The sequence below is a fragment of the Jaculus jaculus genome, chromosome 5, assembly GCF_020740685.1.
Source record: "Jaculus jaculus isolate mJacJac1 chromosome 5, mJacJac1.mat.Y.cur, whole genome shotgun sequence".
Classification (NCBI taxonomy): Eukaryota; Metazoa; Chordata; class Mammalia; order Rodentia; family Dipodidae; genus Jaculus; species Jaculus jaculus.
The window spans coordinates 17,181,069-17,199,091 of record NC_059106.1 but is presented as its reverse complement, the minus strand read 5'-3'; the positions used below and the strand labels follow the sequence as shown (position 1 = coordinate 17,199,091).

The 18,023-nt window shown below is 40.9% G+C and overlaps 1 protein-coding gene across 6 annotated transcripts in view; it reads right to left on the bottom strand.

Annotated features, from left to right (window-relative positions):
* The window catches only part of Nckap5 (NCK associated protein 5), a 1,019,391-nt gene that overhangs the window by 617,727 nt on the left and 383,641 nt on the right, over positions 1 to 18,023 (bottom strand). Inside the window, exon 1 of one of the 6 annotated variants that reach the window (XM_045151372.1) lies at positions 3,599 to 3,963. The exons of the other annotated variants lie outside the window; for them this stretch is intronic. The gene's annotated coding sequence lies outside the window, so the exon portion shown is untranslated. Of the gene's footprint in view, positions 1 to 3,598; positions 3,964 to 18,023 lie in introns of those variants that run through there. 6 annotated transcript variants of the gene reach the window in all.

Here is an 18,023-nt window from a genome sequence, read left to right as displayed (position 1 = left end):
AATTACAACACTCCTATGGCAATAAGTGGCAAACTCAGGGGAACATTGAAGCTCGCAGGCCAGCTAGTCTAGTGTTCATAGTGACAAAACAATGAAAGAATCTGTTTCTCAAACAAAGTAGGAGGTGAGGACTGACACCCCAAAGTTGTCCTCTGACCTTTGTGTGTGTGTGCATGCATGCTACATAGCTGAGTTGCTTCAAAGACTTATGATGAATAAAACATTCTCTTGAATATCTCTAACCTTCCTCATCTCAGACAGCATCCTGTGGTTAATTTCTTGGCTTATCTATTTTCCGATTATGCCCAAAGTCAGCCCCTAACAATAATGTCTAATTTGAAAACTACTATGAATAAAGTTTGTGGAATAATACACAAAAAGACTAGCATGATATCCAAGATGTCAACCAAAATTGGGAGGTCAGGCATTCTAGAAGTTGTGTTTGGACGAAAGTCACAATGGTATGGACCATGAAATCAGAGCAGGGCTTCTCTCTGCCCCAGTTGCTTGGGAAAAGGATGAAGACAGATAAAGGCCTGTCCACCCTACCTACAAATTATGGAAGAGAAACTGCCGTTTATCTATATGAGATGCCTGTTTTCATCATAATGGGTTAAAATGATCAAAACCTCCATTGTTTTTAGGTAAGGCACATACACCAATTGTTTTATGCTCCAAGTACAGAAAATTGCTTCATTTCTCAAGTAAATATATGCTACAAACTTGAGGATAGCTCAAAAATGCATTGTAGTTAAAACATGTAACATCACTACCGACCCATTTTGCTTAACTTATGATCCTTCCAGCAACTTCGGGCACTTTCGTCTGGGTCGTGGCAACCACTCGCAGATGTAGAAAGCCTTCTCCAGAGGCCAGTCATTCGTGGGCCACGTTGGTTTCAGGTTGGTGCTTCCTCCTAGGGTGCTGCCTGCTGGCGCACATGGCGCATGCCTTCCTTCGCTTACCATCCGCATGCTGCATTCCAGTCCCTAAGCTTCCTGCGCCTGTCTGCATTGTCTGTTCTGTGCATTAAAGCCTCATCAGCTGCGGGGATGAGTTGCAACGTTCTATTTCCCTTCGGTTAAGCAGGATTGCGGGCATTACTGGGCCTTTTGGAGGAATCTTTGCTATTTAAAATTCCTGCTGCTGGGATTAAAGGGGATAATGCCTATGAAAGTCCTTTGTAAACTGTAAATTCCTAATCAAATGGAGTATGTGGTTATAATATTAACCGTCAGAGCCACAAGCACGACTCAGCCAATATCAATTTGGGCTTCCATTCTGTTGCATTTCCACCTTGAGGAGCCCGTATTAATGTCCAAATTATGAGAATTTGTCATTCATGAAAGTTTTGAATGACAAGTAGATTAATGGTCCAAACCATTGCAAAGACTTGTCACTGAGTGGTGTGGGCACCAGAGGGAAACTCCAGGAACACCATCTGAGTTTCTTTCTTTGAAGCAGGTTAAGCTTGCTCATTGGCCTGAAGCTAACCAATTAGGCTACACTTGTTGGCCTAGGAGTCTCCACCCTCCAACACCCCCCAACACTCCCACCCCCACCCCCATTCAGGGGCTGCAAACTCTGGTAGGCATTTTTATGTGGGTGCTGGGGTTCGACCTCAGGTCCTCATGTTTGCATGTCAAGCACATTACTGAAGCACTTATTATCCAGTCCCAAAGGAAGCTTTTGTGTGTTTTTGCTTTTCTTTTGCAGTATTGAAGATTGAACTCAGAAGCTTAGATATATTAGTCAAGTGCACTAAAGCCCCCTCCCCCCCCGCCCGCCCGCCCGCCCACCAGCCATGGACACAAGGTTTCCAGTGCAATTTGGACCGAAAGAAAACAATAATAATAGCTAAGCCTGAGAGTTTAGATAATGAAAATACTTGGCCAAAAGTAGTAGAATGCTGGGAGGAAACACCACAGAACAAAACGTTCTTCTAAAGATAGTTTCTTTGATAATGAAATTTTGTCCTTTGCAGACACATTAAGGAGGATGAGTGCAGATGGGAGCAGGAATTTATATATTTATATCAGTCCAGAAAATCTGCATTAGACCCCCTAATGGTTTTGAGAAAGAGGCTGCCCGTCTTGAACAGGGAAGAGGCTATGTACTTTGGGATTAGTATCAAAGTCACAAACTAGGGAATGGTTTTGTAAACATAAAGCATTATAAACAGGCACTTTATGCCAGGACACTATCTGTCCTTCTTGGGGTGGACATAACCAATTCTGTGTCTTAGTAGGAAGCAGGCACCAAGGGAGAAAGAAGTCACTAAAATAGAAGTTATGGACATGAAATGACTTACTTCTGGAAAATGCTCATGTGAACATCTGCAGGAATAATTTTAGTTTCTAGAATGGTGATTTCTTTCAGGGGAGGATTTATGAGAAGAGAGGGATGAATATTTGAAAGAGAACTGTTAGTGGACATTAATGAGGCCTCATTTCTTTTATTCACCTCAACAGAAGCCACGGGGATTAAAAGAAACGCCAGGTGGTTTACCTGTATTTAACCTGGGCTAAGAATAACCCACCAGCCCCTTTTCTCTAAGGAGTCAGATGGGGTGGGCCTAAAGAGGGGTCCGCCTCCTGTTTGGCATTTGGTGCACTGAGCTGAGGCCTGGAGGGCAGTACTTGGTGATCCTCTCAGCGCCACTCTGGCAAATATCGTATTTCTGCCCATCAATCAGAATTAAGGAGCTTAGAAGGCTGTACTTTAGGCATAGGCAGTTGCCTGTAGCAACAGGGTGCACACTTTCCCTGGTAGATCTGGGGCGGAGCTTACGGTGACACGCAGGGAGGGGGCCGCTGAGCCAGAGGCCCAGAGCCTCAAAGGACTGAGCCAAAGGACCTGGTGCATCATAGAGGGGCGCGGGGGTAGGGGGAGAAGAGAGAGCCCCGACAGTGCTATCTGTGGACAGGCCCGCTTCTCTGAGGTTACACCTGGCAATGGCCCAAGGCGCTGACTTTAAAGACATGGGGGTTCCTAGGGGCATAGCAATGCCTGCGTCCCATATAGCAGGCTCTGCCTGGCTCCGCCCTCAGGCACCCAAATTCGCTTTTATAGGAGCACCGCGGTCACAGCCAAGGGATAGCAGAGGTATAGACGCTAGGGAAGGCCAGGGGTAAGGAGACCCCACGTCCTCCTGCACCCTTTCCACTGATGGGACTGTCGGCGTGGCCGGGAGTGCACGTGCGCGTGTTTTCCTTCGCGCTCCCAGCACAAAAGCAGCGCGGAGGCCCCACAGGTGGAAAGGCGGGTGCACGCTCGGGCTGAGCTTCCGCAGCCTGCGCGCGGGCGGTGGGCCCGAATCCTCCCGGGTCTGGTGTCAGGTGTCCAGGCGTGGACTTTCCCGGCGAAGAGAGTCTCCAACGTAGCGCCCACCTTCCCCGCGCCCTCCCCACCCCCTTCTGCCTTTGGGACATGGTGACGGACACTGGGAGGGCGATCGTGACCGAGGGTGATCGAGGACGACCCAGGGCAGAGGTGGACGCGCAGAGACACGGGGTCTGCAGGCACCGGAGAAAGAAAGCCCAGGCAGCGAAGGACAGAGAAGCGGCGCCTGCGAGGGTGCCGGCTGCATTCCTCTTACCTGGCCCGCGGTGGAACATTTTGCAGAGGGCCCAGGGCGCGGTGCAGGCGACCCAGCCAGGCCGTCACTTCGGGGACAGCAAGGCGCTGGCCGCCCAGCTCGGAGTTGGCAAACTTGTCATGTCAAGCCGGAGCCACGCGTGCGCTCCGCAGCCCGGGCCACCTCGCGCTCCTCGGCTTTGTTGTGTCGCGCGCCGCTGGTCCCCACCCTTGCCTGGCTTCCCTGGGATGTCCCGGCGCGATCTGGGCCACCAGGTCTTTCTCTCCACTTCCTCCTGGGGTCTGTAGTGCCACTGTCCTCCTCGGAGGCGCGTGTCCAAGAGCTGCCCCGAGCGCCCGGAGGGGCGGCAGGCGCGCGCTCCTATGGGTCCGCGCCGGCCCATGGGTTCCCACCCCCGCCTTCCCTGCCCCGCCCCCCAGCAAAAGCTGCTCAGATTCGGCGCTGTCAAATCCGGCCCATCTGCTGCCATCGCAATCAGTCTCAACCCAATGGTTCTCACAAATCTCCGCCTGGAGCCGGACTTTGGGGAGCCACTGTGGGAAGTGTTAGGGGATGCCAGGGGAGATGGAGAGCTGGCTGTGCCCAGAGAAGGAGCCTAGAAGTTTTAATTGTTTGACCCAAAGCAAGGACCCATAGGAGAAACTGGGAACCAGAAGGGGAAATAAGGCCTTTCCTTAGTTTGTGGTTTAAAAAAAAAAAAAAAAAATCCACTCTGACAGGCCACTGGCTGCCTAAGCGCCCCCTCCCCCAGCTCTGTCTGGGTGGAACGAATGTGTGCTAATGAACTAAACAAACAGGTCCCTTAATCTTATCATGGAGTTGACCCTGAGAGTGGCACAGATATCCCAAGTATTGTTAATTGGCAGGTAAGAGCTGGAACTAACTAATAAGCAATTGTCTGGAAGTCAGAAGTCTGTTCCCAAGGAGAAGGGCTGTGTTCTGGGCAAAGACATGCAGGCCCTTCGCCTCCTGTTGACGTTTCTGGTAATAAAAGGAAATCCACTTTGGACAAGCAAATGTTGAACTCAATTTAGACCCATTCCAAATTTAAAACATTCTCACAAATCTCTTTTCCATTTTCTCATGAAGACGCTACTTTTCAAGATATGCTATTTTATTAGCGCATAATGACTTCGAAGATTGATACCTTTCCAAAGTAAAATAGTTTCTTCTGCAGATGAAGTGAGGTGCTCACTTCAATAACACACTTTGAACTATTTCAATAAGACATTTTAGTACAGCTATATCAATTTGTACTGGCTGACAGACACACAGATTACCTAGAGCATTTTCTCTTTTAAAGTATAATAAAAATAACAGAAGTCCTGGAGACACATAAAAAGTCTCAAAGCATGAAAGCATCCAAGCAAAGGGATTACATCTACCCTCGTATATTTATGGCAAATTTTGGGAAGTGTTCAATTATCTTGAATGGCAGTACTTGTTGGGGAAATCATTTAATAGATAAATAGATCACCAGTGGAAAAGTCGAGCAAAATTTTAAGCCATTTATTCATATGGGGTAAAAGAGCTAGGCAAAACTAAATATTCTTTACTGTGAAAAAACTGAACAGTTTTAAATTAGTGCCTGGACCATGCTTTTGCTTTATGCTATGCTTGAAATATGTGGGCAATCTACATTAAGTACCCACTTATCTAGGCAGAGGCTGTGTCTTCCACTTATTTTACAGCCCAGTGATGCTTACAAAAGCAGTGAGCAACCCAGGGCACTCTATGAATACTGATGGCTTGAAATTTGGATTTTCAGGTCAGGAGCAAAACTCATCTACATCAATCCAAAGTAGGGTGTAAGTGCTATTCTCTCCAATGAGTAAATAGTGTAAGTCATGAACAATGACTCTTTCTATTTTAAGATATTTTACCTCACATTTAAAAGTTTGGAGCTTTCCATGCCCATCATGTTCAGTTTATTTATCAATATTAAACAAAACTTATGTTTAGGGGGGTTGAAGAGGTGCCTCTCTAGGAAAGCGTTTAGAGGACACACATGAAGACCTGAGTTTGGATCCTCAGCACACTGGTAAAAGTCAGGCATGGTGGTTGCATGGCCTAATTCCAGCTCTGGGGAGGCAGACAGGAGGGTTTCTGGTTCTCACTGGCTATCTAGTCTATGTAAAATAGTAAGCTCTGCATTCAGCAGTAGACACTGTTTCAAAAAAAAAAAAAAAAAACAGGTGGAAAATGATTGAGGAAGATACCTGATGTCAACCTCTGACGACCACATGCACATACACAGACACGGGCACATGCAGAGATGAATATTCATACATGCAAAATGAAAGCAAAGTTCAATGTTTAACATGGTTCTAGGAAATAATATTCCAGAACGGTTTCTCTTAGCCAAAGTGGGTTGTTCTATTACCTGATTTAAATAGCAGTGCTCAGAAAATCGGTGTTGCAGCAGAAAGAGTGCAGCTGAGAGCCAACCCCTAAGCTTCAAAAACTATTCTATGCATGAAATTCTATAAGTCCAGTTGTATATTTTCTTATCTTGATTGCTTGGGATTCCTTGGAACTAAATAATTTTTGAAACTAGCTTCTCTATTTCCAATTCATCAATTCCTTACTTGTAACTTCAGAAAGTATTCTGTCAAGGATACCTGAGCCTCACTGGCCAGTCAGTTTAGCCCAGTTGGTTAACCCCAGGCCAGTGAGAGACTTGGTTTCAAAGAAGGAGGGTAACATGCTAGAGAAACAATATTCAAGGTTGTCCTCTGGTCTTTATATGCATGTGCACTCATACACACATGCGCATCAACATGCTTGTAGACATCTATGTACACATACATGCATATCACACACACGCAACGCAGTCCAGTTGAGTGATTGCCAAGTATCACTGCTGTGTGTAAATCCTTGGAAAAAATTCTGATGTTAGGTTGGAGGGTGTCTCGGCAGGTAAAGTGTTTGCTGCACAAACTTGGCCACCTTAGGTTGGATACCCAGAAGCCATATGAATCTGGAGACACAGCAGAAGTACCTGAGATACCCGTGTACCTGGGAAGGAAGGGAGGCAGAAACAAGAGAACCCCAAAGCTTGTGTGCCAGGCAGCTTGGTTTACGCCATGCGTAAACAACAGGAGCCCTGCTCTCCAGCAAGTTGAAGATGAGGTTCAATACTCGTGATTTTATTTTGACCTCCAAAGGAGCACAGTGGCACAGGCATGCCTAACGTGACTCACGTGAACACACACACACACCAGTAAGACTAATTCTGCTCTTGCAGAGCTTACATGCTGGGGAAGAAGACAGATATAAGAGAAGAAGACAAAAGTGTAGTCTGTTCAAATAGATTCACAGCAATGGAGAGAGAGAATGCAGGGTCCGCTGAGGAAAACTAGTTAATGAAAGAGTGGAGATTTCACGTAGAATTTACTGAAGATATCAGTGACTGACGGAGACCATACAGATATCTGGAAAGACAGGCCCAGGAACTAGGAAGATCAGGTGTGAATGCCCTTAAATATGACTGCTTGACAAGGTTGTAGTATAGGAAATGATGCCCTTGTGATGAAAAAGGGGAAGAGAGAGGGTGAGTGTAGGTAGATTTACCGCACAGATCATTGGAAGGGGCTAACAGAGCAACTTGAGGGTACTGGTGTCTACTCTATGCTGCAGAAGAACACAAAAGCCGGAACTCATATGATCTTTGACTTTGGTTTAGAGGTTCATACTGGTGCCCCCATGGAGAATAAAGTATAGTAGCAAAATAAGAAGCAAAGAAATCTGTTACTAAACTATCACAAGAATCTAGGGAGAAGTTAGGACATAGAAAGACAGGAGAACTGGTGGTAATTTGGTATTGTTTTGGATATTCAGAGTCATCAGTATTTGGTCAGGGTAGATGGTTTGAAAAGGAAAGAACTCAAAATGTTCAGCTTTAGCGACCAGAATAGAATTGCTATTCACTGAAATCATTAAGGTTAGGGAGAACAGGTTTGGGTAGAAGAATTGGGAATTTATTTATTTATTTATTTATTTATTTATTTATTTATTTATTTTTTAGGGCTGGGAATTGCATCCAGAGCCTCATGCATACAAGCAAAAAAAAAAAAAAAAGTAATCCTACCATTTAATAAGATAACAATATAAATGAAATGACAATCCCAAAATTCATAAGGAAGCATAAACGACCTTGGATAGCCAAAGCAATACTGAGCAAAAGAAATGCTGCTGGAGATATTTCCAAGCTGGGTTTCAAGTTATACTCTAGGCCATAGTATAAGAAGAGCATGGTACTGGCACATATACACAAAATGTAGATCAATGAAATAGAATACAGGACCCAGATCATAGCCCTCACAGTTACAGCCACCCGATTTTCAATGAAGATGATAAAAACACACACTGGAGAAAAGACAATGTCTTCACCTGGGAAAATCAGAGATTTACATGCAGAACAATCAAGTCAGGTCCTTCTCTCACCCTGCACAAAAAATAAAAGACCTCAATGTAAGACCTGAAACTCAATTAAATTAGTATTGGACATCCCAGAATGAAGGAACCTTAACTTTCTATATGCCACTAAGATACCAAAAGAAAAAAATATGTAGCTTACATTACTACCATCAAAAATATAGGCACAGGTAGAGATTTTCTGAATAAGATTACAACCATTTAGAAAATAAGGCCCAAATCCACAAATTGAATCTCATGAAATTAGAAAGCTTCTAAGAGACAGAAATGGTGGGGCATACTTTTAATTTCAGCCTTCAGGAGGGTAAGGTAGGAGGGTTGCTGTGAGCTTGAGGCCAGCCTGAGGTTACAGAGTTTCCTTCCGGTCTGTCTGGCCTAGAGGGAGATTCTACCTTGAATAAGACAAAAAATTAAGTTTACGTACAGCAAAGAAAACTGTACTTTGAATGAAGAGGCAGTCCTCAGAACGGGAGAAAATCTCTGGCAGCTATGCATATGATAGAGTACTAATATCTAGAATACATAAAACAATCAACTGAAAATCATAAAATAAACCCAATCAAACACAGGATGTGGTACCGAACAGAAAGTTCTAAAAGGAAGAAATATAACAGACCAGTAAATAATTTTAAAAGTGCTCAACATCCTTCACCATCAAGAAAGTGCAGATCAGGATGACTTCGAGATTCCATTTTTCACTCCAGGTCAGAGTGTCTAACTTTATGAGATGAACAAAAGATCTGAACACACTTTTGCCAAGGAATCAGCATGGAAAAAAAAAAAAGGCATAAAAAGTTGTTCATTGGTTTGAGCCATTGTAAAGATGCAAAGTGATACCACAGTGACGTTTGTTTGCAACCACGAGAATAGACAGAGCATCAGTCTGACAATATCAGGTGTTGTGACAATAGTTATGGAAGCTCATCCCTTCAGAATATAGAAAAATATTTCCAAGTTTAAAAAGAAACATCCATCAGTTTATAAATTGATAACCCAGAAAATACCTGTGATGATTTGAATGTAAAATTTCCTCTCATATATGTGACTACTTGGTCCCAAGTAAAATGGCACTTGGAATGGTGTGAAACCTTTCAGAGGTAGAGCCTTGCTAGAACAGGTTACTGGTGGGCGGGGCAGGCTGTGACCTGGTACCACTCCTCTCATCCCTCTGCTTCCTGCACTAGAACCTGAAGCTGGCTTCTTGCTCCTGTATTGCCTTTCCAGTCAGGGAGCTTACCCTTGAAACTATAACCTTAAAATAAGCCATTGCCTTCCTTAAATTGCTTCCAGTTGTGTATTTTTTCCCTAGCAATGACAGAGTAATTGAAACAAAACTTATCCATTAGAACCACTACCCAGCATTAAAGAGAAAACATCTATTTATCAACACAATCTCAATCTCAAAAACATTAACCAAGTTTGAGAAAAATCTCAATCAATCTCAAAGACATTAACCAAGTTTGAAAAAAGTTCATTTTGTGTTTTGCTTTGTTACAGTGTATCTCAGACAAATATTATTAGCTTTCAATCTTCCTATGTCTGCCTACGATTACAAGTATGTGCCTGGAAGTCATATTTTATTAAAAAAAAACAAAACTGGTGCTTGACACCATTTGATTCTTAAAAACTATACTGGTGAAAGTTTGCTTTTGGATCTGGTGACAAGTGTTATTTACCATTTGGATTTATTTAAGAATGTAACATTTTATATCATCATGGTGGAAAGTTAACCATCTTATATTTCATCAAAATCAAATGTTATCTTAAAAATAGTGAAATTGAGCTGGAGAGATGGCTTAGCAGTTAAGGACCCATGTTCAACTCTGCATATCTCACATATAAGCCAGAGTAAGGTCGCACATGTACACTAGGTGGCATAAGTGTCTGGAGTTCCAGTGCAATGACTGAGGCTGTGGGAGGCCAATTTTTTTCTCTCTCTCTTCTCAAAAATAAATAAATAAATAAAATAAAAATAGTACAATTTTTCAGTTTAAATTAGACATTAATAAAGATGTCATAAAAAGTAAAGAGGGCTGGAGGAATGGCTCACCTGTTAAAGGCACTTGCTTCCAGAGCCTGATGATGACCTGGGTTCAATTCTGCACTATCCACATTAAGCCAGGATGCATAACGTAGCACACGGATCTGGAGTCCATTTTCAGTGGCAGAAGGCCCTGGAATGCCCATTATCTCTCTGCATCTCTCTCCTTCCTTTCCTCTTTCTCTCTCATAAATAAATAAATATTCTTGAGTTAATTTTTATGCATGGTGTCCATGCATGTGTGTATGCAGATACGGGGGTGTGGCACAATATATATCCAGGTGCCAGTGAGCACGCATGGATACTTGTGGTCTTTGGAGGCCAGAAGTCAATGTGTAATATCCTCTTTGAGACAGTCACTCACTGGACCTGGAACTCACTGATTCAACTAGATTCGCTGGCCATCAAGCTCCAGGAATCCTTCTGTCTCCAACTCAACATTGAAATTTAAGGCACACCTCACCCTGTCCAACATTTTATATGGGTGCTAGAGATCCAAAACTCAAATTCTCATGCTTGTCCAGGAAGCACCACAGAAATATCACCCCAGCCCTAGAACCATTAGAGTGCTTTTGCATTTATGAAATAACCTTATCTCAGAAATATCATCATTATGTACCCAAAAGCAATCAAAAGAGTCACTACATGCAAAAGCCATTAAGTGAAAGCTTGGTAGGAACCAGAACATTCAAAAGTATATAGATCTGTTGATGTTAAGTAGGGAGTGGGTCAGTGTTTCTGTCTCTGGACTTCCAATTTTTCTAGACATTGTTCATTTTCTTTTTCTTATCTCTCAGTTCTATTTTTCTATTGCATGGGGTTGTCCAAGTCAAAGAAGATATATTTAGCCATCAGCTACAAAGTTCTTATGCTTCTCTAAGGACTATATATGTATCAAATCAAATGACCAAAAGTAATCTACAGGTTCTTAGATTACAGTCCCTATATTAAAACTAATTAAAAGGCAATTAGAAAGATTATTAACTTGATCTAAGCATACTAAATTTGGGTTGAACTAAAAAGAAATTAATCATTTTAGTATATATTTTATAAATGAAGCAAAATTGTTTACTGCTTGCAAAGATTTTCTAAAAGGAACAACGACAAAAGAAATAAAGATAATATCAGTGTCTAATAGAAGAGAACACAGTTCATTAAGATAGGATCAATAAAGCAAATCTAGCCAGACAAATTGTAGTAGGGGAAGTAAACCAATCAATAAGTTTAAGAATTAAAGATAGCCATGCATGGAGGCTCATGTCTTTAATCCCAGCACATAGGAGGAAGAGATAGGAGGATCATGGTGAGTTCAAGGCCGCTTTGAGACTAAATAATGAATTCCAGGTCAGCTTGCTCTAGAGTGAGACACTACCTTGAGAAAAAATAAATAAATAAATGAGTTGACAAAATTAAGGATATCACAAAGTTTTGACAAAATTAAAGCTGTTTGGGAAATGGCTCAGTTGATAAAGCAATTGATGTACAAACATGAGGTCCTGAGTTCCGATCCCCAGCACCCACATAAGGCCAAATGCTGTAACACACATCTGTAATCCCAGCATGCTTACAATGAGAAGGGAGGCAGCGACAGGAGGGTCACCCAGAAGCTCCCAGGCCAGCTAGCCTGGTAAACACAGCAATAAACAATGAGCGACTCTGCCTCCAACAAGGAGGAAGGAAGGACCAACACCTAACGTTGTTCTCTGACCTGCACGTGTTTCCTGTGGCATGTGCAGCCACATGCACCATTACATGAACCCAGATACACATACCCTAGCTGAAAAATTGAAAATAATAGAACAACTTACCACAACCAACTTTTTTGGCAATACATTTGAAAGCAAGTAGTAATCACTATCCTAAAATGAAATAATAAATTCACTTTAGAAACCAGTGTTAAACAATTAAATACAAGGAATTATTGGTTTGAGAAGATAACCCTCTATAAGAATAGGTCTACATTTTTACACATGATCATTGACAAAACCCATATACCATAAAATTCACTCAAGTATAGAATTCATCCATAGTATATACATGAAGCTTTCTCCATTTCTTCACTCTAAGAAGACCCACAGTATCTATGTTGGCATTCACTTCACATTTTCCTTCCAGTGGTAACTGACAATCTACTTTCTACATATGTGTTATCCACACACATACACACACACACACACGTGTGTGTGTGTGTATGTACGTATGTGTGTGTGTGTGTGTGTGTGTGTGTGTGTATATATATATATATATATATATATATATATAGAACACACATGTGCCAAACCTAGATATTTCATGTAAATGAAATCAAACAACACATGACCACATACATTGGAATTCCTTCACTCATACAATCCTTAAAAATTGTATGCTGTGTAGCATGCCTTAGTTGTCCTACATTGTAATACAATATTCCATTATATATGTACACTACAATTTATTCATCCATTCATCTGTTACTGGGTATTTGGTATACATAATGGTTTGGTTTTAATCAATAGTGCTATAATCATTCACATATAAGTTTTTCTATGGACATGTGTTTTCATTTTTTTCTGGATATTTTCCTAAGTAATTAAGTGGCTGGGTCCTATAATAAGTCTACATTTAACATTTTTAAGAACTTCCAAACTATTTTCCCAAGTAAGAACATCATCTTACATTCCCACCCTTAAACTAGGATGGTTGTTGATTATAACAATACTAGTAAGTGTAAAATGATATCTCATCCTGATTTCATTTGTATTTTCCTGAGGGATAATGCTATCCACAAACCTTTCATGTGCTTATAGGTCATTTGCCAATTTTTAAAGCAATTTCAACTTCTATATTCATTTTAAATTAGGTTGCTTAATTATATTGTACATTCATTAGTTCTGAAAGTGTTAAGACAATACTTGTAAAACTTGAAAAATGATATAAAAACTAATATCCCATGTATCACAGAAAGAATTTCCTCTGATTCAAAAAAAATAGACAAGGAATGAGTGAAAAAGAAAGGAATGAAAAGGAAAGAGAGAAAGAAGGGAGCAAGGAAGGAAAGATAAAAGAGGAAAATAACTTGGATATAAAAATTAGTCAGTAATATATGGGAAAAAAGAGCTTAATAATGATCTTTAAAATTCTGAATAAAACTAAATCCATCAATATGGATGAAAAAATGACCATCTTAATTAAATAAACTACTGGACCATGGAACACTTACACTGTAAAGCAAAGCTGATTTGGCCCTCCAAAAGTCAACTAGAATTCTGACAAAATAATATTTCCAGAAGATTAAAAAAAAGTTTTTAGCACAGGACCTAACAGTTTAACGATGCTCAGAAGTTATCCGTGAGTTTAAAAAAACCAACAACTAACAAATACTTGTTTTATTTTTCTGACAATTAAGAACAGAACGCAATTCCTTTTGCCTAACACAGGTGTCACCAAAATTCTTAAGAACAGATAACAAGTAGCAAAATTAAAGGACTTTTTTTTTTCATTTCTTCCTCTAGACAATCATGTCTCTATCTTCACTCTTACTCAAAATTTTGTTGAAGTTTTAGTGAAACAGGAGTTATAGAAACAAAATTCATAACTAGAAAGCAAAATGACTGTTTCTTTTATGCCTTAGAAAAATGAACACATAATTTATAATGAAAACCTTTATTTTGTGTAACTAACATAGCAGATAAAAGGAGAATCTGATGGCAAATAAGATAGAGTAATAAATTTTACTTTACAATAACATGAAATAGGGCCGGAGAGAGGATTAGTGAGTAGTGCGCTTGCCTACAAAGTCAAAGGATCCCATTTGACTATTCAAGACCCTCTTGGCCAGATGCACAAGGGGGCACATGCAGCTGGAGTTTGTTTGCAGTGGCTGGAGGCCCTGGTGTGCCCATTCTTTCTCTGTGTCTCTTTCAAATAAATAAAAATTAAAATATTTTTTAAAAAAGAGAAAGGACCTAATGAAAGGGCAAGAAGAGAAATTTAGATTATGTTTCAAGCCACTGAATGACAGTGGCATTCTCTAAAGTAATGAATATCCTAGAATAAAGAGAGGGAGAGAGAGAGAAAGAGAGAGGAATTTAGGAATCAGAATAGGATAAATTTTTAGGAAGGTAGACAGGTGAACAGTGGGCGTGGGACACGAGAGGGTAATGGGGATAGCTATCATAACTGTATGAAATGTCACAATGAAATCTATTATTATGTCTCACTAATACATGCTAACAAACATTTATGAAACCTACCAAGTGGCTGCCAAGCCACTCACTAAACCAGGAAAGGCTAATGGCACAAGGCCAACAGGCTGGGAAGTACAAGGAAATAGCCCGAGATAGAAATCTAGCTACCAAGCTGAAATTCTCACCCCATGCACTACTGATGAAAAACAGGGGAAAAGACAAACTTCCCTGGTTGCGAGCAGAAAACTTTAGAAAGAATTCTGAAAGTAAGAAGTAGTGCACATTCATTCTTTCAATTCCACATCGAGGCTTGAGAATGTGTATCAGTAGAAAAGTAAACTTGTCCTTGTTCCCCAGGGATTGCTTTACTTTTTTCGTATTTTACACTTTGCCTTATCGATTGGCTTAAATTGTGAGGTACCATACCGCTTTGCCATCCTCTCCTGAGCAGCTTCTAACATATTCTAGGAAGCACAGTATCACTGACCAAATGTTTTCAGATTTTAGAATCATTAGGTCTGTACTACCATTTTGTTAAATGCAATTTCAGTTTGAAAGAAAGCTCTTCTCTGTGACTGCTATCACATGGCATATTAATTCTGCATATATCCAAGATTGCTATCTGACACACTTTTTTTCATGGTCCTTGCTATGCTTCTGTTTTATCACAGCTGGTCTTACATGAGCGAATTTGGTTTCATTAATAATTAAGGGCCTGTAGCTGTGGGTGAACTCAGCACCATGATTCTATTGTATTTCCCACACGCTTCAGCCCCAGCTGGGAAGACCACTGTTCTACAATAACTTTATCATCATTTAAGAAATTTATGGGGTGGGGAGATAAGCAAGCGTGCTTGTGGCATAAGCATGAGGGCCTGAGAGAGCCTGAGTTTGATCTTAGTACACAGGTCAAACACCAGGCATGGACGCACGAACCTAGAACCTGTTGCTGCTGGTGTGGGGGTTGAGCCAGAAGAATCACTGAGGACAACCAGTCTGACCTTTAAAAAATGGCAGCTCCTGGTCTGGAGAAATGTCTCTGTAGTTAAAGGTCCTTGCTTTCAAAGCCTAGAGGATGATTTTGATTCCCCAGTACCCACATAAGGCCACATACACAAAGTGGTACACATGTCTAAAGTTCATTTGCAGTGACACTAAGCCTTGGCTTGACCATTACCATGCTCCCTCTCTCTTTAGCTCTCTCTCTTCCACTTGCCAAAGAAAAAAAATCATAATAATAAATTATTTTTGTTAAGTGAGGACTGGGGAGATTACTCAGTGGTTAAGATCCCTGTCTACAAAATATAATGATCTGAATTTGATTCCTAAGTAACCCCCTAAAGACAGATGCACGAGGTGGTGCATTCATCCAGAGTTCATTTGCAGTGGCTAAAGGCCCTGGTGCACCCATATTCTCCCTCTTGTTGCAAATAAATGAAATAAATAAATTACAAATAAATAATATATAAATGAAAATGGCAGCCCCAGGTCAGTGAAAGATTCCACCTCAAGGAAACACACCCAAGTGACAGAGAAGGACACCTGGTGTGCTCCTCTGGCATCCACAGCTGTGCAAATGGAGTGCATGCATCCACACGTACACATCACACAACAAATAATACACACACACATGCCAAAAATGAGAAATGTATAAATACATGCACTGAAGTAGTTACTTTCCCAAGTCTTGTTTTTCTAGGGCTTAGTAACAAAAATAAAAAGAAAAGGACACACATTCAAGCAATGGTTATCATTTTAGTCTCAACACTTAACTACTTATGAGTATCATTTTATTAACATACTTATTCACTCAACCATTATTTATTAAGCAAATAATACATTAATTTCTATGTCAGGTATATAAATGAGAAGTAGATAATCTCTAAACCAAAAGGGATGCATGATCATAATTCTTAATAACATTACTTTCTAAACTTTATATTGCTCACATTCTGATGTCATAAATTGCTTCTTGAAGTTAATATGTATATATGCACATATACTAAATCTATGAATGTGTATTAGTAAGTATATATGTATATGATATATATGGATATAGTTCTCTCTGTATAAGCACAATAATAACTAAAATGCAAATAAGGAAGACATTTACCTCATGTACGCTTGTGGTTTTTTTTTTTATTAAGTAGAAAATTTGTATGGACACATCGTGTGTTTATACCTTCATTTACCTCCTCCTTGCCTCCACTCCACTCAGGGCCCTAGTTAGTAGGATTGCTGCTATTCACCATGGAGTTGTGGGTTATGAGTTGGGAAGTAGCAGTCACTGTGGGGGGCGAGCAATGCCTGGATATTCCCTTCAACACTATGGCTCTGATGTTCTTTCAACCCCTCATTCACAATATTCCCTGAGGCCTGGTGGGTGTGTTTTAAGTCTACTTTAGCGCAGAGCTCACAGTAGCTTCTGAAACCACAGAGGAATGGATGAGATGAACAAAAGTGCTGCTTCCATAGCAAGCCTGACAACCTGCATCAGGGTGATAGAGATAGGTGCTAAAGATACTCAAAACAACACCAACATAGAAACACATTTGTGCTTTGTGATGATTGCCCAAATCCATCACATTTGTACTTAAATGTGATAATGGCTCCTTAGATAAAAATGCTTGCTGTAGAAGCATGAGGATCTCAGTTCAGATTTCCAGTACATGCATGCACCTATAATCCCAGGTGTGTCAGCAATGGGAGGCTACCTGAGTCTTACTCAAATGTACATGAATTGGTAATCTCTAAATCCAATGACACCCTGTGTCAAAGAGAAGCTGCAGAAAGATGGAGGAAGACACTCAACATCAACCTCTGGCCTCCACATTCATGAACACACATGTGCTTACACATCTGCACACAAACACACACACATACACACACACACCCCTACACACATACAAATATGCATCCATACACATGCACACACAAAAAAATAGGACATAAATTTGTATTCACAGATGTCTGAAACAGCTACCATTTCAGAGAGGTGTAATTTATTTAAACTAAACTCACACTTAGGAAATTCATTATCCATACCTCTTTCCTAACAGGGATAAAGCTTCTGGAGTTTTCTAGCAACCTACATAAGAAAGCCATATGAGAAAAATAAACACATACATGTGTCTGTGTTTGAAAGAATTTCACAAGCTTATTACGCCCATGATTTTTTTTTAACTCAATGACTTACAGATTTGAAATTTTTAATGTTTTCAACAGTGAATCATAGAAAGAATATGACTAATGAGAGGAATCTAGAAATTACCTCATACTAGTATTCCCATTCATCTTAGAGATGGGGAAACTGAACTTATAAAACAAGCAGGACCACACAACAAGAACTGAGTTCTGGTGGTGCGTTTTGTATCCACTTTGTCCTGCTGGAGTCCAGAGATAAGGAGAGCATCTTGCCTCAGGGATTAGCAGAGCAGCTCTGAGCATTGCCTTAGAAGGACATGACACAGGAAATCAAAGGTGCACATCTTGTTTTTCTGGCTCAGAAGTTAGTATAATAGAGGTTGCAAAACAGTACAAGAAAAGCAATTGTTATTGTCTGTGTACATTTTTTTATTAAGTAGAAACTTTGTTTGGACACATCATACATTGGTATCATTTCCCTCCCCGCTGCCCCCATTCCACTGAGGGCCCTCCTCACTGGGATTGCTGGTGTTCAGCATCGGGTTGTGGGTTATGAGGGCTAAGAGCACCAGTCAGTCATTGTCTGTGAGCGTGTGTGGAGGGGACGTGGGGGGTCAGTGCCTCTGGATACTCC